A 25,513-nucleotide genomic window follows, 5' to 3' on the forward strand; every position below is an offset into this window, starting at 1 on the left:
GCCGCGCCCTGCTCCTAGACCGGCCCCGGCCGGCAGCAGTGGGCACCCCTGTGGGAGCTGCGCCCCGGGAGAGGAGCTTTGTGGCAGAGCCCCGGGAGGAGGTGAGTAGGTGGGGGGGTGTCTGAGAAGGAGGTTGACTCCTGGAGCTGCACCCTGCCCTCCCCGGGACGGGCCTGTCCGGCAGACAGGACGCACGGTACGGAGCATTGCCTGTCCTCTCTCCACCCTGCAGAACGCGGTGACTTAAGGGACAGGGGGGAATGGCAGCAAGTCCTGCCCGGTGCAGCAGGCGCATCTCCTCTGTGACCACCCCGCCTTCCCGGGTGCCCTTGTGGAGTAGGTGTGAGGCTCTGAAAGTGGAACCAAACAACAATGAGGATGATGGTCCATCGAGGTTGGAGGTGTTGCTGAGGCTAAGTTGGCCTGTGCCCCATATGAAAACTGCTTCCATTAAGAAAAAAAGACGAGCTGTTGTCATAGGGGACTCTGTTCTGATGGGAACAGAAGGCCCAATGCGCTTGTCTAAGAACACGTACAGTACATGATTTCTCCTCAGATGTTTGTAGGTGGTTAATAATAATAAAAGTCATGTTGGCTTTCCACTTCCGAAGTCACAAAACAGATGGCTTATTTCATAAGGTTTATTTAAACACTATTTCTTGAAGGGAGTAAGAAAAGGCACTTGAAGAAGGAAAGAAAGGAGAGGAGGAACTGGCTGGAAGAGAATTTGGATGAGGAAGATGAAGAAAGGAAGGGAGCTGAGTATGTGATCCAGGAGAGTGTAAATATAAAACGACCATAGGAATTAGCACAGACAAGAAGGAGCTGCAGGGCCTAATGCACAGGGAGAGCGACAGCCAGTCCTGGAAAAAAAAAGACCTCACAAACAGCAAGGTATAACAGTGTCCAACTGTTTCCTAAAAAAAAAAGTTGGGGTGGGAAACACTAGAGGAAGGTGCTTAAGCTGGAGGACTATGCTCCCAAATGTGGACATATTACAAAGCAGTCAGGGTCCATTTGCACTGAAAATTGAATTCACTTTTCTAGTATCAGAAGTGGGATGCTGTGAAGCAGCTTCTGGGGGGCATAGGAGATGTGGCTGATGTGAAGGCAAAGACTGACAAGTTATGAAATTAATTATTTGATGTGGAGTCTGTGATGGCCAAGGACTTGACGTGGTGGGAGATGGGTATCCAAAATGGAGCATCCTCATCTGAGCTCATGTTTCCAAAAGAGGCACTAACCTTGCACAGAGCAGCAAGGGACCAGTTTGAGTGTCTGAACGCACCACAGTAGGCACTGGGTTTCCCCTAGGTCCTCTGAGTACATCTCATGTCATGTTGGACATCTGATCTGGTGTTAGGACTTGCTCCCTTATGACAGCAGGCTCCAGCTGTGCTCCGTGACCCCAATGTGCTCCTGTCCAGATGCTGAAACTCCCAAAGTCCAGGTGTTGCACCCATGCCCTGAGAGCTGTGCGATAATACTGCCCGTGTTTGCAGCCCCTGCTGCTCATGTGCTGTTTTGTGGTTTTCCTGACATTCTCCCTGTTCCTTTGTTTCTGTTTTTGTCTGAGCTTTTGTATGTGAATGTTTGAGCTTGTTTATCTGTTTCAGCTGAAAAACTCCACGGGCTCCAGCAAAATGCTAATAAGAAGCATTAGCTGCAGCTAATTGAACTGCTTCTATGATCCTCCATGATTATCTCCTGGTACAACACCTACCCTGAGAAAGGCTGTCTAAGAAAGGCAGAACGGATGCCAGAGATAATCAGATACAAGATCTGGGAAAAGCATTTAATTTTCTTATCCAAATTAAGATTTTTTGGATTGATTACCTCACTAAATATTTGCTGTTGAGAGCAAACTAAGCTGGTGCTGGCGGGGACTGCACAGGGAATGACGGGTGCTCAATTATTTACAGACTTGCTTGGCTAGCTGAGTGTGCGCCAGGAATGCAAAGAGAGCCGTCGCTGGGAATCTCATCGGAGATTTTTCATTGGGAGTAAAAAGCAAGCAATGACAAGGGGGAATGTTCTCCTCAGTCAAAATGCTGAAACTTGCCCTGTGATAAATTGAGCTGTCACCAGGGCTTGATTATCACATCCAGAGCATGCCTTCCCCCAATCTTTCCCCAAACTCCTTGAGTTTGCAGACAAGGAGCATATATTAGGTTGTCCCAGACCTTCGAGGTCAGCAGGTGCAATTGCTTGCAGTGCCTTTAGAAATCACCATTAATAAATGCATCAGCTTTGTCCTAACCTAGCTTGTAGGTCTTTTATTGGTGCAGCCCTTAGTTGGGTTGGATGTACTGCACGCTCAGCATGTGTGGCTGACGCCTTGCTGAGCAGTCAACGCCTTGTTTGTCCTGAACTTTCATGGATCTCTATAACTCACAGAGATAGAGACAGCTCATAACAATTAAAACCAGATTTATAAGCTGTGCAGAGGTGAAGCAAATTGTCACAACATTTTATGGGTGTGGTCCAGGAGAACTGCAGTCACAAACCATACAATAGGCTTGCAAGTGAAGCAAAATTCATGTATTCTTCAAAATCGGAGAGGGAGAATTTGGCAGCAGTAGCTATTAATAAGCTATGAAATATGGGTTGCTGTTTAGGAAGCTCAAATATCAATGAAAAGCTATACAGCCAAGCAGAGCTAGCAGTGCGAATGGTTTTCTACGCACATATCTATCTATCTCAAAAAGAAAAGGGATCTTTGCAGTGGCATTGCGTATCTCACTGGTTGCAGATGCTAAAACTGTTGTTAGAGATCTAGAAAATTTTAGATGGGTTGAAGTTGTGTATTTAGGAAGAAGCAGGATAATGTCATCTTACATCCACAGTAAAATAGGAGTCTCATGAACTCTAGGCTGCAGTTTGGGAGGGCTGTGGGGAGATCATTCCCCTTTTCACTGAACTGGGGCTGGCACGTAATGGTCCAGTCTGTTAAAAGCTGCTGATCAGGACAATGCCCTGTGAGGATTTGGACTTCTTCCCGTCTGTGCTTGTAGGTGCCTGACTGCACTGGCCCATGCCAGTTCCCGCTGTGGAGTCAAGCCTGGGACTGCCGCTGAGACCTTACCAACAAAGAGGTGAACTGTTTCATCCCTGTTACTTCATGCTGCTACAGACATTGCTCATGTTTATTCATCCCATTATGGTGTTTCTATTTGTTCAATTGTAACATTAACTAGGCAAGATGCCCAAAAGCATCTGCTAATATTAAGCATATAATTATAACAACGATATGATTGCAAGTTCAGCTTCACTTGCTGTTGTGAGATGGTGCTAGTTTGTCTGATACAGGGAACTGCATTGACATACTATATGCGCAAGCTTCTTTTAGGCCTTATTTACGCTGTATTTCAAGTTACTGAAGGGATCTATATGTTTATATGTATATGTATTTTCCACTAATGAGCTTTCATCCTGATCAGCTGGAGAGAGGAACAGCATGAGGCCATTGGTGCTGTTTGTGTTTGTGGAGTACTGCGTTTTTTGCCTGTGTTGATTACTGTGGCTGGCTGTTTGTGTGTGTGTGTTGTGTATGTGCCTGTTGGCAATACATGCTCAGTCTCACCACTTGCACAGCCTGGGATACGGAGCCCTGCCTCTCTCAGGCTGCAGGATGCAGTAAATCCTAACTCACACTTGTGTTCCCCTCTGACGCTTCTGCTGGACTTGAGGAATACAAGGGACAGTGAAGAGCAAAGGATCAGATGGGTGCATGTCCTGCAAGGCCTTGGGAAATTAATGTTTCTTGTGGATAAACTTTGCTTGCCCCTGCAGGACTGTCTCTGGGCCAGTTTGCACCTACTCCCTATGTCCTTGAAGATCTTCTGTAAACTGCCCCGAAAAGGGTTTCAGAGATGCTGTCTATCTGCAAGACCCCTACCTTACTGCAGTGTTGGACTATGCAGGCAGGAAGCACCTTGACCTACGCTGGACTCCTTCAGCTGCCTGATCCAGCTTGGCCCTGGCTAAGGAGGTGAGCCTCATCCTTTTGGTCCTGAACCTACCAGGACATCCCCTCCAAAGTACCAGCTCCTGAGCCCAAAGCCTTGCTCAGACCCCTTTCTTTAACGCACACCATTTTGAACAGATCAGAGGGGACCTCTCCAACAAGGTTCAGGGACAATCCCTTCATTTTGATTGAAGGAATGGCCCCATGAGGTCCTTGGCCTGCAGATGTGAAGGCAGAAGTTGGTAGCACACTACTTTGGTACTGATATCGTGCTTAGCTTAGATGAAAGGGCCAGAAGGTGCCCGCTGAGTTTGCTTTTTATCCCACCACAATGGCAGTGGCCTTTAAGGCACTAATAGGCCTTAATGACCCTGACCAGCCTCCTCCCACACCATCTGCCCATGGGCCCAGGAATCCCATTTCAGCTCAGCTAGGGGCACGGAGTCCCTGCCTGAGCTACCTCAGAGAGTGCTCTTGCTCAGCCACCAGCTGCCTGTCCCTAGGGTGTTCAAGCACTCTGAGAATACCCTAAACAGCTAGTAGAGTAGTTAGATTTGATGTTGTCTTAGTGCTTGAGTTCCCATGGCCAGGGAGGTTAGCTAGAGGACCAGCACCCCTCTACCTCTCCATTCTCCGTGAAGAAACAGTCTTGCTGTAGGAAAACTTTGCAGTACTGTCTCCATGGGTTTTGTGACAACCCTATTTTGTTTCTCAAACTTCCTCCTGTTTGGCTTGCCCTGGACATTTTTTTTTCCTGCTCTACTACAGGCTCTCACACCTGCTGCTTTGCTATTGAGGAGAAACATGGAGTAACAGTGGCACCAAGTGGGCATATATGGGAACAGAACAACTAAAGCACAGCATAAATGTGAGTAAGACTCGCTATAAAGCTCATTATGGTCAGGGCATCCCACAATATGATCTAGTACTGGTGGAAGTCCAGTCCTGAACAGGAGGTTGGGTTGTGGACCTCCAAAGACTCTTCCTCCAACATGGCTTGGGTGTACCAGGAAAGGTAAAGAGGGGATGTAAAAGACCAGTTCAGCCTCTTCTGATACAGCATCGTCTACAGAGATCCTTTCCACCAGCAGCAGAAAGGACAGAGCCCCAGTAAAATGGGGACCTGGCAGAGGGGATGCCCAGCACCCATGCAGACTCCTGTGGCCTCTTGTCCATCCATGAGTCCTGGCAGGGCATCAGTGGGCAGCACCCTCTGGTTCTGCACACCAGCCACAAGAGCTTTTGGAGACCTGTGAGTACCCCCTTTCAAGTCTCTTTAGCCTCAGTATTTAAATACATCACCTTTCTCCTGAAGTTGGTGTCTTCCAGAGTCATTTCATTCGCCAGTTATGGGATCCGCTCTGGATGAGAGGAGAAAGCAATCTTGCTGTTCCTGTTCAGCATCAGCAGGGTTGTGCCTATTCCTGCTAGCCAGATAAATGCCCAGGGCTGAAGACCTTTGGGCCCACCGCTGTTCTGCAGCAATGAGTTTCACAGGTGAAACCCATGTGAAGTTTGCAGTGTGTTGCTGCTACTTACCGATGTGTCTCCCTGTTGCTTTCTCCATCCTCAGAAATCTGCTGGCCGCCCTCCGAATCCTTTTTGGCAGAGGCATGACTGAAGGCAGCTGCTATACTTGCATCCGTGTTGCTCCCCAACAGTTTGCTTTCCTGGTATTTGGAAATGGAGACATTGGTCTCCTGGGACCTGGCCACAGTGCAATTGCGGACGTAACAGATGCATTCAGCTTATGTGGAGGGAGGATGAATTTTTCATGCTGTCCCTGTTACTGCAACAGCCACACTCAAAGTGAGCCATCAGGCTTGGGAAGATGCTGAGCTGCGGATGCTCCTCAGGGAAACATCAGGTAGGCACCTCTCCCAGGAACAGGATGGGATGAGCCACATGGCTTTGCCCTGGGTTTTGGTCCTCCCCTCCCCTTGAGGTGTGTCTCCCAGCCTGAGGTCTAACCTTCCGTAGCATCACTGAGCAGCCTGTGTTGGTCTGGAGATCACCTAGCCCAACCCCATCCAAAGCAGGTGCTCCTTGTCTGGCTTTTAACTACTGTTGACTGGGAGGGTGTCGAGTCTGATGTGGAGAGACACTGCTGCAGCTGCAGGTGGGTTGACTAGTTGATAAAGAGCTGCTTCCACCCACAGATGCTTTCTTCCCATACTCCTGTGAGAGTACTGGTAGGAGCCACCTGTGAGCCCTTGCCTAGCAGGACGGAGCTACCTGGCTGTAGCAGGTGACATGAGCCATTGGAAGATTGAGCCCAAGGGAAGTGAGGTGAGACTCTAGGATGGGAGGAAGTGGGAATGGAAGAGAGAAGACAAGGCATTAGGACAGCTGGGCAGGACTGTAGAAGTCCTTGCTATGTTGAGTGCTAAAAGTTCCTGTGAGTGACTGGGAACATTAAAGGAAGAAAAACCCTAAAAAAAAAATGCTAAAATGCACCTTCTGACTCAGAAGGTCCCTAAAAACCAGCTGGAGAAATGGCATGCCATACTTGCTGGGATTTATAGCCTTTTTTCAACAGCTGTTGGTGGCAGTGAGACACTGGGCTGAGTGTGCCTTGCTCTGACCATGTGCACCAATCCTTGTATTTGCCCATATTGAAACAAACTGTTTTGAGTTTACCAGTACATAGAGTGGCCCACCTAGGGGTCCATCCTCGCCACTACCCCCCACCCTCCAGCCTTCATGCCCTCTGCAAGCCTTATAAGCGGTTAATCAGGTTTTACGTTTAAATAACTGATAGAAAAGTTAAATGCTGAAAGATTAAAATAACCACTGTGAAGTGTTGATAGAGTCAAGCGTTAATTGACAATCTTCTATTTATAATTACTCTTTGCTTCATTTTTATCCAATTTTGATGCATTCTAGTGTCTTGATATAAATGTTGTGCATTTCCAGATTAAAAGCCTTACTTGTTACAGACATGCAGCCTTGCAGGGTGTAATTCAGATTCCCCTCCCATGTCAGTGCCTCCCTGCAAGGAGTGTGTGCATGCAAGTGGAGAGCTAAAGGACTGGGGCAGAGGACAAGGCTATTGCAGGCAAGGATGAAATGCAGCTGACATGAGCAGGCTGAAAGAGAGAGAGGGAAAAATCTGTAGTTAATCACCTTTATAAACAAACTCACACCCTGATAAAAATTATCCCCAGTTAGTCACAGATAATATAGTTAATCTGCATGCGGGAGGTGTGATATGGACAGGCTTGTGACTGAGAATCCTATTAAGTCTCCAGAAATATTGGCCTCATATAAGCTTTCTTCTTTGCTTTTCAATGTCCCAGGAATTAGTGAAACTTGAATCCTCTTGATGTTCTGTTGGCCAGTTATTTGTTATCGCTTGGATGTGATTGATCTGGATGTGCTGACAAAAAGCAGTTTGGCCTTAGGAGCATCTTTGACACTCTCTTTGCTTGCGCTGGGTGGAAAAAAAATACATTTCTTCATCTTCACCATCCTCTGGTGTAAGTGCATCACGCAGAGCAGAAATAGCTGCATCTTTCTGGTTAATTTAAAAATTTTCTCATTTCTATTGGAAATAGAAGCCTTTTCTGTAACTATCTTGTTCTACCTGGATAGAGATGTGTATATACGTTTAATTTCTATGTAGGCCTCTAAAGTAAAGGAACTTTTCTGTGAGGAGGAGGAAGGGCAGGACTCCCAGAGCCCCAGCTGTAGAGGCAGAGGAACTGTTTGCAGACAGATTTGAGAGCTGTAATGCTAAGAAGGGTAAGGGCTGTGGAGATGAGATGTGGCCACTTGGTCCTTTCTGCTTAGGTAGAGCTCAGCGATGCCAGGTGACAGCCGTGAATGGGATCTGCAGAGGCAGTTTGGTCCTGCTGCCTGACTAAACATCCTTAGAGACCCCCCCTTTTACCTTTCCTTTGTGTTAGATACTGCTTAATTTTTATTCTTTCATTCCTCAAGAAAAAGAGCCATAAATTAAAGCAAAACCCCAGCTCACGGCCGTAATGGAGGGTGCCACTTATTATGCCCCAGCATTTATTCCACCTGTCTGTTGTGCATCTGCATGGCAAACCGCGCCAGGCAGAGACAGTCGCTGTTCTCCTGGAAGCTGCAGAACCGCTCCGCTGCCTCCATCGCGGCGGCGAGGGGCTCCTCGCCTCCGGCCGCAGGCGCAGCCACGCCGGGCACCAGGACTTTCCACGTCGTATTTTGCTTCATTGCCTTTGTTACTTTTCCCTTCCAGTGGAGGAAAAAAAACCCCAAGCCCCCCCAAGTAGATCCCAGTGAGTAAGCAGCCTGCGAGACGCTGCCTGCCCGCCGAGGCCCCGGCCGGCAGCCGCGGGAAGGGGGCACGCCCCGGCCCTGCGCCTCCGTCCTCCGCTCCCCCCGCGGCCTCCCCCGCCGCGGAGGACCCCGGCCGCCGCCTCCATTCCCATGGAAACCCCGGCGGCCCGGGCGGAAAGGGCAGTCCGAGAGGGGACAAAGGGAGCGCGGGGAAGGGGGGAAGCGCCGGAAAGGCGGGAGGAATCCGAGGAGAGGAGGCACAGGCGAGCCCCGCCGAGGAGAGCCGGGGCGAGAGGGGACAGGACGGGGGCCGGAGACGCGGGGGCCGTCGCGGCAGGGCCCGGGGCTCTGTGCGTGGCCTGAGGCGCGGGACGAGGGCCCGGGAGAGCCCTCGCCCGTCCGGCGGGGAGGCCTGTGCCCGCCGGAGCCAGCGGGGCCTGGCGGGTACGGCAGGGGAAGCGCGGCGGGGGCTGCCGCAGGAGCCCTCTGAGCGGGCCGAAGCGGTGTCCCGGGCGGGTGTGGAGGGGACACAGGCAGCGAGAAAACACCAAGTTGCTGGAAGGAAAAGAGAGCTGAAAGCAAGCCTTGGGAGCAGGAGAGGTGGCTGCAGTTCCTGCAGAGGTGAATACGTCAGGCTGAGTGACAAGCGTAAGTGATAGACAGGATTTGGGTCACCAGACAAATCCTGTGAGTGTGTTTGGTGTTTTTGTTTTGCTGCTTTTTCTTTTTTTTTTTTTTTTTTTTTTTGAGAAAAGAGACAAAACCAGAAACACTGAGATTAGAGAGAGCCTGGGGGTGGAAGGGACTTGGCAGAGCATGGGCAAGCAGCCGGCACAGCGCTGCCTGCTCTGGTGCTGGGAGATGCTGGTGGCTGTCACCGCCATGCCCTGCTCTGGGAGTGACCAGTTGCACGTGGAGAAATTGGGCAGGTTGTGCCCGTGCTGTCCTGACCAGGGTATCCATGGTAAACTGATGCACTGTGTGTTCACCACAATTGAAGCATAGCACTGGGGGAGGATGGCAATTTGCAGCTAAATAAGTCATTTTAGGGGTAAAATACTATTTTTTTTTTTTTTTTTTTTTTTAGTGAAAATAACATGATGCTTTGTTAGAATTAGGTGGATCTACATTCCTTGGAAGAAAGACATTCCAGTCCCTTGACCCTAAAATCTGCCCTGAATATATACATCATGAATGGCTCTGTCTGGCCAGAGATATCCATCATACCTAAAAGCTTTTTGGGTCTCATGATGCTAGCAGCATGTACAGATTGCTAATACCAGTTTTCTGTGAAGAATAAAGAGGGACTGGTTTTGCCTTCCGGATGCTTCAAATCATTGTTGCTATAGATTCTGGGGCAGATATTTCTCAGAAACACCATCTTGCTGATGAAATTTGCATATGAAATTCAGTTATGTGTCTTCAATCATACGTGTGTTCCTGGAAGGTGGCATTTCTTGATGGGTAGCGGTGGGAGTGCACCTAACCTGCTTTCTAGCAGACTCTGTGAGTGTTTCTAAAGGCGCGTTGTCACAGTCTCTGCTAGTTTGGATCCCTCATGATGGATCTGTTTTGCAGGCTGAGGAACACTGGGGTCACAGCATCCTCTCCGCTTAAGCATGTGCCTGAGTAGCATGTTATTGATATTGCCACTAAAAGCAAAATATTAAGTTTTGGAAAGTCCTTGTAGGATAGTGAGGGGGAGGATTTTATCCTTGGTTTTTTGTGGTAGAGGTTTCCAGGCCTGGGGTCTGGAAGGTCCCATCTCCTCTGTTCGTAGGGCTGTGGTGCCACGAACTGCACGGTTGGGAGGAAAGGGTTTTTTTGTCCAGTTCCTGACTTGATCTCCATCTGCTGATGTGGGGTAGCGTCTCCAAAGGCTGTTGAGCTCTGCACAGGCTGTTTGCTGCTTTGCAGGTGGCTTCACTTCTGAGTACAATGCCCAAGTGAGAGTCAAAACTAGGTGTTCCACGGTTATGTCAAGCCAGTAGGGATGGGGTGCCAACCAGATCTCATTGTCATTAGTTGTCCCTGAAGAGCTGGTGGTGTGGATGACCCCAGGTGCTGCCAGGCTGAAGCTCAGCCAGATAGAGGATGGCGTTTCCTCTGCACTACCCTGAGTGGGGAACGTGGTCTGTCTTGGACACCCGGCTTGGGGTGTCCCTCCCTCCTGCAGCCATTTTGAGGATCCCAGCTGAGGACGTGTTCTCAACCTCTTGGGTAAATCCACCCATGCTGGACACCCCTGTTGTGCCAAGCATCCCCTGGCTGCTTGCTGCTGACTGCTTGCTCGAGATCCCCATCGGGGATGTGCTGCTGTGGGTGGTGACATCACAAGGGAGACCCAGGTAATGCTCCTAATTTCCAGTGTCTAGTCTCAGCCAACTCACTCTGCTCCATCCGAAAAACAGGCTAAAAGGGGACACTCTGGTCCACAACTTTTAAATCGGTGCTCTGTAGACAAAGGGTGTTAGAGCTGGGGCTTCTACTGGGATCTTCCTTTTCTATCACTGCCTTGGCATCTTTTAGTCTGTGTTTATGCTCTTCTTTGTTGGTGTGGCATCAGTGTCTCAGTCCTGCAATGATTTCACAACAGCAATTACAAGTATAGGCCATAGGTATCTTTGCTTGGGCCCTCATATGGGCCAGTGTCGGTTTTAATTTTCCACTTTGTGGATGGGATCCAACCTGCTCCCTAGAAATGTCAGCTCCTCTCCTCTTTTTTACCCTGGTGGTTATTGCTTCAGCCTCCCGACAGGAGCTAGTCATGCCCTCTTGCTTCATCTGTCTTACCTGGGATGCGAAAATAACTCCTGTGGGGATTAACTCAGCAAATTGCAAATCAAACAGTTGCATATATCTTAGTCAGATACTAAGATGACAGCTGAGCTGCTTTTTAAAAGAGCATCCGCTGTAATTTAACTGTAAGCTTGTAGAAAATCAGCCACTTGCTGAGTTGTGCCCTTGCCCAGCAAGCTTCAGTACAGCCACCATCGCCAGCCCGTGGCACCAAAGGCAAAAGCTTCCGAAAGTGGCTCTGTGTCTCATGATGGCATGTTAATTATCAGGGGGAGCAATATGCAGGAGTCACTGATGAACGTCTTTTAGATGAGTCCAGTCACAGTCTCGCAGACAAAGTGAGGCTCAGAAAGGCACTGGAGGGTTTGAAGACGCATGTGATGTGGTGGTCAAATCAAGTGCAAGGTACCTGGCTGAATTTTGGGTGCTTCTGACATGGCTGGCAAAAGAATAAAAAAGCAATAAAGAAGGGATTACAAGTTTAGGAAAAAGACAAGAATATACCTTGCAAATTGTAAGGATTTCGGGGAAAACACTTCCCTATTGTGGATATATGGGTTAATGGGCTTTGTGGCCTGCAAGTGCACAGCTTCTAAAGTTTTATCCTTAGCTTGGTGGAACTGGCTCTTTGGTGACTCTTGGAGAAGGTTTTATTAGGTAATAAGGTAGTTGTGTATAGTATAAAACCTTTAGCCATGGATACCACAAAACAGTCCCAGCTCTGATATGGATTTTCTATTGCTGTTTATTTAGGTGTGCTAAGACATTTTTTTTTTTTTAATCTCAACACAGACGATGCTGCCTTAGAGCAACTTGACATGAGGTGGTATCTTACTGCTCAAGTAAGACATGCTTCAGCAGCCATCTTACTGCTTAGGTCTTTGTCTTGCAAAAGGCCCTTCCCAGCTGTTTATAAGGCAGTAAATTATCTTGGTTCACCCTGGTCCACTGCATCCTTGCTCATGTTCTTCCCATCTGCAGCAAATGATTTGATGCTGGAAGGCGACTGGGGATGAGCTGCGGGCCAATTCATGCCTTGCTTGGACCCCCTGCAACTTTTTCACTCCCATCACACTTCTATGTGCTGGGGACACTCATATTATAAACATGTCCCACTCTGTATCTAAAGAAGGATAGTGCTCTTGTCACAAAACATGCTGCCCAGCTTACTGAATTTCATTGTCATCTCTTTGCACAGAAATGGGTGTATGGGCATCCCCCAGCACCAAAAACAACCTGCCTGCATCTATGCTGCTCACTCCAGTCTCTGCTTTCCATGTGTGTCACATATGGAGATAACAGAGGGACAATCAGTACCTTGGGGAAGACTGGCCAAATTGTTGAAGGTACAAAGATGCCTGGCAGGTGGCCTGAGGATTTGAAAGTTGTGTGTTGCTTTCTAGCATTCAGCGAGGAGCATTTGGTACTGTGTGGCCTGTGGCCGTGTCCTTCTGCCAGCACGGGCGTGTGCTGGGACGAGGACGGGGAGAAGGTGAGAGGGCTCTGGTGGCACTCCTAGCAGTGCTGCTGATCAGGGGGTGCTCTTGGGGGTGCAGACTGTGGCACATCTGTTTCCCTGCAGCAGGTGGTTCTCCCCATACTTTATCTGTCAGAAATATGTCATTTCCACCAGGACCTGCTCAAACTCCTGGACCTTTCCTGTTTCTGGTGCAATTAGGGCTGATTGGAGCAGGCTTTCCTCCAGGTGTTGAATGCTGGTTGGCTGGTAAAAATTTGGCCATGCACACTGCTGAGCTATGTGTTACCGGATGATGTATGAGCATAGGCAGTCAGAAGAGAAAGGCAGGTTGCAGAGCTGCAACAAGCCCCAGTCCAACTCCAGTCAGGAGGAATGGGGGTTCTTTTGAAATCTGTCTGCCCTGCGACTCCTGGGATGCAGCTGCCCATAAAGCCACAGTCATTCTTTGGAGGTTTATGCAATTTAATACTTCATCTCCAGATTTTCTACTTGCTGACGACACTGTTAATGACTTCAAAATAGGCACTGCTTTTGAGGTGCAGCCTCCCAAAGTAATATTAAAAGAGTTGGTGTCATCTTCTCCCCTAAGGAATGCACATACTGCAGCCACAGGCTGTGTGAGATTTTTTTCTTCCTTTCTGTTCTATATTGGTGCTTTATAACTTTGTTTAAAATTTATTATATGATTTTTTTTAAGCGCAGCCTTTGTTCACGATGTAGATGGGTGGTTTTTAGACTTCGAGTTTTCTCGAGGTACTGGTGGGATTACAGCGCTACACTGGCACTACACTTGGTTCACAGAGTAATTTATTTCAAGGATTATCAATTTACTGGGTATCTCTTGCCGCAGGAAGGGTTTTGTCTGATAGAAGCTAAACCCCTGCCTTCTTTCCCACCACTTCTAGCTGGATTTTACTTGTCAAGACAACCATAAACCTTTTCAAAGCCCCAAAATCAGTAAAAGGAAAACCAAATTCTTTGGTTTTGCCTCAGATGTGCTGAGGTTGTTAGTGCTGTGCTTCTTCACAGCCCAATTTGTGTAAAAGTCAGTTCTTTGCCAGCCGAGGAGGGAGGCAAGGGTGCTTAGCATAGAATTACCAAGGGAATTTATTCTTTTATATTTTAACTATGCACATAGTGGTGCCCCAGCCTAGTGCATGGAGGACACAGATACAGAGGAAAGCAGGGGTTATATATGTGACAATACAGTTGTATAGACCAGTCAAATTTTTCATGTTAAGGGGTGGGCTAATTGGTTACTGTTGCTCACACAATCGGTATGTACTTGTCCCATGCAGGATCAGTATGTGCTTGTCCCGTGCAGGTGGCACACAGGTATGGTCAGTGGTGTGATCTTTGGTCTAAACCGATATCCTGTACAGGTGGTGGTGGGGGTTATCCTGGATTCTGGTCGGTTGCGGTTCTGGCCATGGTTATACACCTGGTTCCACTGAAGGGTAAATCTGTTGTTTTATCATTGGTATGGGGTGTTCTAAGCCAGTAAGAGCTGGCTTAGGTTGGGTCTTCAGGTCACATCGACCCTGAGGTAAAAGCTCATAGTCTCGGGTAGTGTTCATTCTCCTAAGCAAGTTGTATTGCAGTTAGCATCCTGCCTTTCGTGTTTATCCCTAATTAAGAGCATGTTTGGGAGTAAACAACGCTCTAAAATTCATGCAGTTTAGAAGTGCAAAATGTGTTTGTTCACAGCAAGGAACCATGTCACAGAGTTTGATCAATTGTTCAATAGCTCAGCGGATGTAAAAGGATATTTCCTGTTTTGATGTTTTAATTTTTTTCCAATGGAATATGCACATAGAGAAACATTAAACCCTTGACTGACAGCTTGCTTAAAATAAAAACATGATAGCTGCTTTTTCTTTTATTTCTCTGCTCAAACCACAGGTTTCTGCATTTTTCATCATGACAAACAGCTTGCTTCATCACTGTCAGTGTTCAGTGTTGTAAGCTAAATCCTCTTTCATCTTTATCTCTCTTGGCTTCTGCAGTGAGGATGCTGTGATGATGCTGAGGGAGATGCAGCAATTAACTCTACTCCAGGATTTAGCTCTGTCCTCAGTAGAGCTAGGGATGCTGCGGAAAGGTTGCCAGAGACGCAGATACGAGCCTGCATCCAGGTTTTTGCTGCATCCCTGCTGCTGTGTGAGATATACATCATACCCAGAATTATTGCCCATCCCTGTGGAAGAAGGGGATGCCTAGAGATGTTGATTTGCAAGGGAGATCAATCATAGGTTTTCACGCTGCCTCAGTGCCATGCCATGAGAGTGGGGTGTTGAGACCCCTCCAGTGCTGCAGGACGTGCGGGATTTTTCAGTTCTGGTGCCGATGCTGCACTCATGGTGAGGTCTCTGTGGCGCAATGGACGAGCGCGCTGGACTTCTAATCCAGAGGTTCCGGGTTCGAGTCCCGGCAGAGATGATCTCCAGGCAGGTGTCTCTTTTCTTTTAATGCATGTTCCTTTATAGGTCCCTATCCGTTACATTTATAACACCCCTGAGGGCTTCAGATGGGAAGATAATGACTTTTCACGACACCCTCTCTACAGCTGATGCACGTAAGTCGTGTGCTCCCCTTGTAAGGCATCTCTCTTTCATCATATTCCCCTTTCCTCATTCCTTTTGGTATCTCCTGAATAGCTAGGTGTTTTAACCCCACTTGTTCCCCCAATACTGCTCATGGGTCCCATCTTTGATACCCTTAAGAAAAGTACTGTGCTTTCTAGTAGAAATCAGGTGGTTAGGCAGTGGTTTAGAGCCTTCTGTTGATATTTCTTGTGATAAATGTGGTCATTTTTTTTCAAATGTGTGGCAAAAAATGCACATCTATATTCTGAATTTCCACCTTATAGAAATTCTTTGCAAATGCTCTTACTTTTCACGTTTTTACTTAGAAGATGCATGTTTGCTGGCAACCACCTCCACATCCCCATAGAGGTTCATCTTCCTAAGTAGCAAATTGACTCTTCTTTTTCTTTCATAGGTGTTCTAAGTTATTAGTATGTAACTTCCTACGTGATCTCATTGCTATCAGTAGTGAGAAAGGAAAGAGGGAAGCTGCAGGTGAGTGCAGCTGTGATTGGTGGGTGAATGGGTTTCAGTGGGGGCTGCTGGAGGGCTTTTCCAGACTGCTGCAGCTGTTAGTTGTGGTGGAGAAGTGCTGAAGGTTGGAGGAAGGGTGCTCAACCTGGACGCTTCATATACTCTTCAGAGAGAAGTTCCTATGTGGCTTGTTGGAGATGGCTGATGTACACTCGGCTCTGGAGAGCCAGGCGTGCTGCTTGGACCAGTGAAGATTGTGAATAAACACAGAAGGTGTCCTTGGATCAGCCAGGTCCATTCAGATCTGGGTCATCATAGGAACTGCTGATTTGTTTCCTTGGAGTTTCTAGGGTTGCTCCGCACTAGAGAAGCGGAGAGCACTAGAGAGCCCACTAGAAGGGGACTTCTCCTTTCCTCAGTTGCCACCTCAATCATCCGGGTACCATTTGCCATTGGTGGGGGTGGTGGGGAAGGGTCCTTCTGAAGGATAGGTCATCCCTTTCAGAGATCTGCATTAGGATGAGAAAAATAATGTCCTAGGAACACTTTCTTCCCTTCCTGGTCTATGGTTAGGTGAATCTCTCCCACATATGGAATATGTCAAGGGATGCAACCTAAACCAGGGCTGACCAGGGTAGCGGCATCTGTCTGGTTGCCTCCTTAAAATGCAAGATAGTGGGAAGCTTGACCCCATTACTGGGCCATGTGACCCCACAATTCCACTTCTTCCCAGCTGCATGACCTTCAGCGGCCACCGGCTGTTCTCCTGGCCCTTGTCTATTGAGGAGTGGGGTTTTTTGGGTTTTGAGGTGCAGTGCAAAAAATAATTTGACCAAGTTGATGCATCTTCCTTCCTTGGTGTCTCCTCACCAGCTCCTGCCCTCAGCTGTCATGTTTGTCAGTGACTGCCTGTGCTCACACATATCTCCACAGGGACCCATGTCTCCATCCATCTCTCTGCACTCCCAGAGTGCACTCCACTCTTGTATACCTCCGTGGAGAGAAGGTTACCTTCAATGCTCAAGCCTCATCCCAGAACCAGGACATGTCATGATTTCAGTTCATCAGGAGCAGAGAAATACGTTCTCATTTGGGTAACCCAGCACTCCCCTCCTGAACCTTTCAGAGTGCAAGCGTGCTGCACTGCACACTTGCCAACACGGGATGCGCTCCCATTGACAGGATTTCTAGTCTCTGGTGGAAAACCAATCCATCTCTGTCATGGTAGCTGGTGAGCTTGGCTTGTTGTTTCTTTTTCTTCTTGTGGTGTCTGTGCAAATGCTGGAGTTCAGCCTGTTTGGAAGACCAGACCCTGGTGGTGCTAGAAGTTCTGCACCCATGTTCATCATGACGCGGGTGTCATGTCCGTGACATCCAGGGGAGTCCTGAAAGGCCAGAAGGAGATTGTTCTGAGAAAGAGAAAATATGCGGACAGTGAGCATGGGTGCACACACACCCAAAGTAAAATTTGGTAGGAATGAGGGGAGAAAGGACAGATTCTGCAGAGATTTCTTGTACCCTTCAACAAATGAGGCCAACTGTATGAGGTTCAACAAGGCCAAGTGCTGGGTCCTGCACTTCGGCCACAACAACCCCAGGCAACGCTACAGGCTTGGGGAAGAGTGGCTGGAAAGCTGCCCGGAGGAAAAGGACTTGGGGGTGCTGGTTGACAGCCGGCTGAACAGGAGCCGGCAGTGTGCTCAGGTGGCCAAGAAGGCCAATGGCATCCTGGCCTGTATCGAAATAGTGTGGCCAGCAGGAGTAGGGAGGTGATCGTGCCCCTGTACTCGGCACTGGTGAGGCCGCACCTCGAATCCTGTGTTCAGTTTTGGGCCCCTCACTACAAGAAGGACATGGAGGTGCTGGAGCGTGTCCAGAGGAGGGCAACGAAGCTGGTGAAGGGCCTGGAGCACAAGCCTTATGAGGAGCGGCTGAGGGAACTGGGGTTGTTTAGCCTGGAGAAGAGGAGGCTGAGGGGAGACCTCATCGCGCTCTACAACTACCTGAAAGGAGGTTGTAGCGAGGTGGGTGTTGGTCTCTTCTGCCAAGTAACTAGTGATAGGACAAGAGGAAATGGCCTCAAGTTGCACCAAGGGAGGTTTAGATTGAACATTAGGAGAAATTTCTTTACTGAAAGAGTGGTCAGGCCTTGGAACAGGCTGCCCAGGGAAGTGGTGGAGTCACCATCCCTGGAGGTATTTAAAAGACGTGTAGATGAGGCGCTTAGGGACATGGTGTAGTGGGCATGGTGTGTTGGGTTGATGGTTGGCCTTGATGATCTTAGAGGTCTTTTCCAACCTGTATGATTCTATGAAATGGAGAATGAAATGTGCATTTTCTTTTTAGGACAGAGGCAGCAATATGGCTGTGATTCTAGTTTAGCTGCTGTAACACTAGGAAGGCTTGGGTTTCCTCGCCCCTAAATATGAGTATATAAGAGCTTGGGAGCAGGATCCTTGGCATTACCAGACGTGGTCTCCTCCTGCTTCTGTGTCTCCTTCTCCTCACACCTTCTGTGTCACAACCCTCACGCTGAACCTCCTGATTCAATTACCCCAGGGCATCCCATGTTTGGACAGGTGAGCAGGTGAGTCTTGTGACCCCCTGAATTTAGGCATGCAGAGTTAGTAGTTGCTTATGTGGGATGAGCTCTGTTGATCACCTCACCTGTGTGAGAAGGACCCAAAACTTTCTTACTTAAAGCTGATGAGAATGCATAGCTTGAGTTACCCACTGTGAATCCCCATGATGGAAAAGGAAAGCCTGGTGTAGGGGAAAGGGCTGTGCTAGTGAGATGCCATGTGACCATGCCCTTCATGCAGCCTCAGATCACCCATATCCATTCCTCATTAATAAGAACACCTGAAAACAGTCCCTGCTAGTGGCATGTCCTGATCTTTCTTGGCTGCATTTTTGGTCTCCCTTGGTTTCTTTCTCAGAAGTTCCTGCAGCTCCTTTTTGTCTTTTCCAAAAGTTCCTTCAGTTCATACTTCTTCCCAAACCTTCGGCTCCCCACTTATCTCTCCAGGGAGAACGTTGCCCTCATGTGCTCTGCTCATGAGATGAGGAAGTGTGGGGATTCCTGTTCTCCCTAGAAGAAGAAAAGAAGTTCTCATTTGGGGATATCTGCAGAAAAAGCAAACAACTAATCATGCATAGGTGGGTGAGGAAGAATGAGGAACGTGCATAATATCTGTGCAAGCAGTGAAGTGAATTATTGCCATTTCCTGTAGGGCACAAATACTAAAATTAACCTGAGTAAGACTGCTGGTTTTGGCTGGGATAGAATTAATTTTCTTCATTGTAGCTAGTATGGGGCTATGTTTTGGATTTGTGCTGAAAACAGTGTTGATAATAGAGGTGTTTTCATTATTGCTGAGCAGTGCTTACACAGTCAGGCCTTTTCTGCTCCTCACCCCACCAGTGAGCAGACTGGGGGTGCAGAAGAAGCTGGGAGGGGACACAGCTGGGACAGCTGACCCCAGCTGACCAAAGGGATATTCCATACCGTATGATGTCATGCTCAGCACATAAAACTGGGGGAAGAAGGAAGGGGGGGACATTCGGAGTGATGGTGTTTGTCTTCCCAAGTAACCACTATGCATGGTGGAGCCCTGCTTTCCTGGAGATGGCTGAACACCTGCCTGCCAATCGAAAGTAGTGAATGAATTCCTTGTTTTGCTTTGCTTGTGTGTGCGGCTTTTGCTTTACTTATTCAACTGTCTTTATCTCAACCCACAAGTTTTCTCGCTTTCACTCTTCCGATTCTCTCCCTCATCCCACCGGGGGGGAGTGAGCGAGCGGCTGAGTTGCTGGCTGGGGTTAAACCACGATAAAGACCTATCGTGTTTATGTTGCAGAATCTTCTTCCTAATAAGGGTACTCTTTTTGGTGGATTTTTGTTAGATGGCTATGCATGGGGCTCCAGTTTTTGTAGAGCATTTTGATTTCTGTCTGTTCAATGGTAAGCAAATATGACAAGAAACCATCCTCAGCTGGTACTTTTTGCCAGCCTGAATGAGGAAAACTCATCTTAGGAATGATCAAAACGAAGTGATAAATTTGTAAGCAAAAAAAAAACTTCAAAGCCGTGTGAACAGTATCACTGTAAAGTATGAATGGTTTCCACAACAGGCTTGTGATACAAGTCTGTTTAGGCAGCGATACTAGAATTTTACAGCTGGGAAGACAGAGTTGGAGTGCCGAAGTCACATAGTCTTGATGGTATCAAGACCAGATTTTAGAAAGCCCAGGGTTTCCTAGATGTTTAGAAAGTCCTGCTAAAATGCATGTATAACATCTTAGGCTCTGAAAATGTGGACCCTGGGGAAAAAAGCTGAGTTCATAAATTATGCGTAGTAAATCAAATCTGAATCTTTTTTCTGTGAATATAATGTGTATTGGAGAAGAGCTTAATGCATGTCTTCACGTCATGAAGGAGGAGTCGGCTGACACATTAACTCAGTCTTGCTAGTGTGGTAACCTCAGGAGTGTTTAGTAAAAAGAACACCAAAAAAATTCCTCAAAGGCATACAGTTACTTGGCTAGAGATGAGTCTCCCTCTTCAGACCTTAGGAGGTCTCAAGAAGAGGAGGTGGCTGAATGGATTTTGGCCTTGCTTTCCGTGGTCGTGTAAGGTCAGATGTTTGTATTTCAGGTAATTTCTGTGCAGTGTTATTAAATGGGGTGATTTAAAGACTTTTCACTAGTCCTCTGGCCATGGAAGTACAACTGAGGATTTTGTATCAGATTGTTTTCAATTTTTAACAGAAAGCAAGTGTTTGTATCAAACTGACACAGCGTATGCAAAGGACCGTGATATTTTTTGGTCACTGAATAGAAAAACCTGCCTCCCTGAAGCACCTGCCTTTGCACATGATTTGTACCACAGCGTTGTTTCAATATTTGATAATTGTAACAAGATTGAAGTAACTGTTGATAATGAGTTTAAAAAAAAAACCACACTGAGGATGCAGTACTTCTTGTAGCATGGCAAAGAGAAGATTTTAAATTGAACAGGAACAGATCCTGTACTGGAATGAATAAGGTTAGTTATAAAGGAGGCACTCGGAGCAAAAATTCAGTTTGACTTACAATAACAGGAGGCAGCTTTACAAAGGCAAAGCTCTCTAAAGCAGAGATTCATGGATGTGTTAATAGAATCAAGGAAATTAATTCCTGAAGGCAAAGGAAGGGCAAGAAAAGGGCTTTGTGAAATTAATAATCCAAAAGCCTGATAATATTTTTAGGTAGTGCTAAACTATTTTGAAGATAAACAGCCTAAATCATCAGTCTGAGCCATCTCATGTGGATTCAGAGCTGCCCTTCTACAGGATTTACTAGTGGCATACATCTCTAAATCATGAGCAAAACAAATGGTGGCTGAACTGAAGAATCAGTGCAAGCATTTATTTTGGCATTTTGTGCGCTTCCACTAAAGTGTATTGGGGGAAATAATCTATGTAACAACTGTGGGCAGTGGAAACCAAATTACAAAAAATATTTATATAAAACACCACCTCAATTTCAGAAGATGTTAGGTTTCAACAGGAGTTAGTAAATAGAGACTAAAAGCCTGCTGAGATGCTTCTTGTTGAAGAAGGTCTTTCAAAAGCACCTTTAAATATCGAAGGCAGGGAGCTCTATGAAGGAAACTTTGAAGCATGTGTGATTTCATTTCTAGCATTTAAACCATAATATTTGGCAAGCTCAAATCAGAAATTGAAAGTGATAGTCCTTCTATCTATTTTAAGAGGAATGAGGGAGGTTTTCGATGAGAGGCTGCCAGAAAAACCCAGAGACAGGAGACATGAAGTCGTCTTACATCTGGTGGGATGGAATTGCTGCAGAAGGAGATTCTGTACAAAGGAGGCGGTGTCATCGTAATACACCGTGTTCAGGCAGACTGAAAAAACAGCTATAACTTCTGATTGAAGGCAGGTCTCCTAGCACATCAGAAAAGTTCCTCTCTGTCCATTTATGACTTGTGGTGCTGAAGGCAAACTATTTAAGAAGAAAGTCTTCTCCAGAGCAGAAAGCAGAATGTAAAAGAACCCAGAGTGTCCTTATCTCTTTAAGTTCAATGGAAAAAAGTATCTTTTGGCAGGGTTATTCACTACCCCCCCTGCCCACCCCCCCCAATGAATGCCTGTAAAACCCATCAGTTAACATGAAAGAGCTTGGTAGAATACTTGAGTGAAAGTGATTATTGCAGATGATGGTCTAATTTCTTTCATCTAGTGTTGTAAGGAGAGTTCTTGAGAGAATTCCACACAATGAGGTCCTGAATTAAATTTCAGACCGTAGCAATGGCATTAAAATTAAATAGGCAACCAGTCCATCATATTAAGACTAACTGCTGGTGATGAGTCCCTTCATAGTTTCCTTTTCTTTTTTATTTGGGAAAGAGGAAGAATGAGCAAATCTGAGTCTTGGCTATTTCAACCACATAAACAGGCTGTTTGTCTGTTAGAATTATTTGCAGATGTGCTGTTCTTGTGGAGCAGGTGGGCGTAAGTGTTCTGTGTGCTTAGAATTTGTGGGAAATTATTACAAATTGTGTGTCCATGCTTGTTACGGCCTTGAGCTAATTTTCTCTCAGGTAGACGCATTCTAGGTATAATATAAGTACATGTATTGCGGTGCAACTTTGTGGTTGCAGTGACATTGAGGAAAGGATAGTGTGTTTTGACATCCTGTTAAAATGGTCCAAACTAAAAATAAAAAACAATTCTGCTCTGTAGGGCTACTGGCAGGTTTGGGGAGAGATTAAGTATAAATCTCTGTCCAGTTACTCTGTGTATCATTTTTATTGTAATTGTGACCAGATGCTGGAAGTTCCCTACCTGGTGCACGTGGGGGCTTCAACATACCCACAGCTTTTCCTGCATGGTACAATGTTTTGCAGTGATCGGGTACCCTGGGAGAATGAATTGTCCTTTCAAGTTCCCGGTTTCTTGATCACTGATGAACTTGAGAGTTAACGGATTCTCTCAATATTGTAGAGGTTGCAGTGTGATTTACAGAATTGTTTATTTCTCTCTTGAAGCACACTGATGATGTCTGAAAAATCAGTCTTTGAGGTTCAAAAAACAGCAGAATGCACGGTGGTGTCGGAAACAGGCATTACCAGCATCGCTGATGGGCTCAGCTTTGGTCGGCGGCAGGTCCTCCTTGGAGCCAGCAGGAACTGGCTCTGTCCGACATGGAGCAGCTTCTGGCATCTTCTCACAGAACCCACCCCTTGCATCCCTCCCTACAAAACCTTGCCTATGCGTAAACCTCATATACATGCTGAGCTGGACTGACGCTGTGGGGAGTCCAAAGTGTGGCCGTTGCCTTTGCAGGAGCCTTCAGAAATGATCTTTATTTTATGATTTTCTGCAGAAGCTGCTTGGGAAAATGATGGTCGGGAAACATCTTGATCTCTGCCCCTTTGTAGCTGCGCCCTCCGGAACTTGGTGATGAAGGGAGGCTGTCAGTTCCTGGACTACCCAAGGTATAACTCTTCTGCTGTCCTGAAATGTCTAAAAAGTGAGTGGAGCCAGTGAGTTTCTCCAAGATGGAAAGTAAAGTCTGGAGAAATTGTCTGGGAGAAGGGCAGTTAGCTGACCTTGGCTGTTTTGTGGGAATTTCACCTTCGGACATAACCTAATTTTGTTGCACTGAGTTGAAGGGCAGCTTAAGTGGGGTAGAAAGTTAAAATTTTCTCCAACATTTCGCACGCTTCATGCGCTTATAGGGAAACTAATGGAGAAATCTGAAACACTTGCAAGCCCTGTGGCTTGCTTTAAGAAACTGCACCGCTTTCTGCGTGGCATATTTAGCTCTATCAGTGTCACATTCTTCTGGCAGTGGTGGTAGAAAGGATGGACTTCTATAAAAGGCTTATTTCTCAAACTCCCATCAAATTATTGTGACTGTATTAGTTAAAAACAAAAAAGTAATCCTGATGAGCCTGGAATGAGGCAGAGATGCTACCCAGAAACATGTACAAGTGACGCAGAATTAGATAGTTGCATATTAATAAAATACAGTCCTCATTTCTGAATGTGCTGGCTCTGAAAATATAAAATCTGCCTCTCGACAGTGTGGACAGTATTCTGCAATTCTTTCTTTTTCTTTTTACTTATTTTATTTTGTTTAATATTTTTGCCTTCTAAATTAATAATCAAGTCTTCCTTCTAATGCTGGCTCTAATCTTAAACTTTCTCAGCAAAAGAGTGTTTGAAATGGTAGTTCTTATGTATTACTTGGTGGCATTTGGCACTGAACTGCTCCTTGTTTATCTCAACGTCGTGGCTGTTTTGATGTTTTCTCTAATGGATGTTTTCCATGCCCTCAGCTTCCCGGGTCTCACGCGGCCTCACGCCCAAGTTGCCATCTGCCACGCACGAATCGTTACGGGTAAACGGGTCGTAAAACACCCCGGCCTCCATGACTGAGATTAAAATTTGTCTGTCCAGCAAACCCACGTTTCTTTCCGAGTCTTTGTGTATGAGCATGAGCCACAAAAGCTGCCAGCGCGAGGATGGTGTATTTGTGCATATGAGAAGTGGGGGGGTTAGTAAAGCACCGAAGACCAAGTCCACTTCTGGTGGTTTTGAAGTACAGTGATCTCTCATAGCGGCTCTGCCAGGGATTGTGCCGACACAGGAAAACCTTTTCAGTCTCCTCAGCCACGTGCACGAGGTGCCCCGGCGAGGACAGAGGTGACTCTGGATCGCTGTTTGGTCCCTTCTTTACCAGGGGACATGTATTCACCCGCCGGGCAGGCGACAGCTGCAGGGGCCCTGTGCTATAGAGCAAGACAAGGGGCCCCATCCTGCCTTCTGGTGGAGCCGTCCAGGGACTGCAAGGCAGTCCGGGCTCCTGGCACGGCCTGTGGGTGGCAGCCTGCTTCCTCCACCCCAGTGGGAGCTAAGCCTGGGAGCCGCAGGCTGAGGGGAGCGCGCATGCTCGCTGCGAGGCCCTAGCTGCCGAAAGACCTTGTCCATCCCCTGTGGGTGCCCGAAGGCCCCTCCGCATGCATGGTCTCCCCATGGTGACAGCTGAAAAGAGATATTTTAACATCACAGACAACAACCCTCACGTCATTGACTCCTGATCAGCATGCTGGAGAACAAGCACAGGAGAGATGTGGGGTTAGGTATATGAAGGCTCGAGAGAAGGATCATGGCATACTCCAGCTGAACAGGGACAGAGACAGCTTATCCAAACGTTAACCCTGCCTGTAACGCGTGACTACTGATGCTGTCAAACCAGCATTGCTTTCAAGGGTTTCAAACAAACAAAAAATAAGAGAATGTTGAAAAATGTTGCATAAATACAAGAACTTCTAAATTCAGTTAAAGTATCAGGTTTATGTGTTTCAAAAGAAGGAAGGCAACCCCGTGGATAAGAGCCAGGACAGGGGACTGGAGAACAGTCGCTGAAAAAGGCGAGCTAGGCAGTGGGTTAAAGTACAGGAACAAACATGCCATTCGTAGGCCTCATCGTAACCCAGGACACCTACAGAGAGGTAAGGTAAATCACTGCTGCTCCGGCTGCCTTCTGTTGCACATAGGTCATCGTCTGTGCCAGCCCTGCGGAGCCGGCAGCTCTGCGGTGCTCAGCCGCTCCGCTTGTCTTGTCCTGGATGAAATAGGAAAGGGAATGCATGTGATCTGGAACATGAAAAGGGACAAGTATAACGCTTCCCTCCTCTTTTTTTTTAATAGATGAACTGCCATGGCTGTGAGCCCAACTTAAAGATGAGAAAATGTTGATCAACCAAGGTGATGAACACAAGATCCAAGGTATTTCTGCCTCCCAAGAAGAGAAGTGCCATTTCCTTCGGCAGGGAGGTTCTTACAGACTATCCTTGTGAAAGCAGCGAGCTGGGCAATATAAAGAATTAATGGGATCAATCACTGGGACAACTTCTGCGTTAGGGTGCCAGGA

At 47.1% G+C, this 25,513-nt stretch overlaps 2 long non-coding RNA genes and 1 other non-coding gene across 3 annotated transcripts; all 3 read left to right on the forward strand.

Moving 5' to 3' along the window:
* Positions 1-709: 709 nt before the first annotated feature.
* LOC142094160 (uncharacterized) lies at positions 710-5,657 on the forward strand. Its single transcript, XR_012677614.1, has 5 exons — positions 710-894; positions 3,015-3,095; positions 3,793-3,991; positions 4,736-4,835; positions 5,541-5,657. It is a non-coding gene; the product is annotated as an uncharacterized LOC142094160 (long non-coding RNA).
* A 2,613-nt stretch (positions 5,658-8,270) lies between these two features.
* Positions 8,271-25,475, forward strand: LOC142094159 (uncharacterized). The gene is made up of 4 exons (XR_012677613.1): positions 8,271-8,881; positions 22,958-23,069; positions 23,916-25,091; positions 25,291-25,475. It is a non-coding gene; the product is annotated as an uncharacterized LOC142094159 (long non-coding RNA).
* Positions 14,878-14,951, forward strand: TRNAR-UCU (transfer RNA arginine (anticodon UCU)). The gene has a single exon. It is a non-coding gene; the product is annotated as a tRNA-Arg (tRNA).
* Positions 25,476-25,513: the final 38 nt, after the last annotated feature.

The sequence above is a fragment of the Calonectris borealis genome, chromosome 29 (genome assembly GCF_964195595.1).
Source record: "Calonectris borealis chromosome 29, bCalBor7.hap1.2, whole genome shotgun sequence".
Classification (NCBI taxonomy): domain Eukaryota; kingdom Metazoa; phylum Chordata; class Aves; order Procellariiformes; family Procellariidae; genus Calonectris; species Calonectris borealis.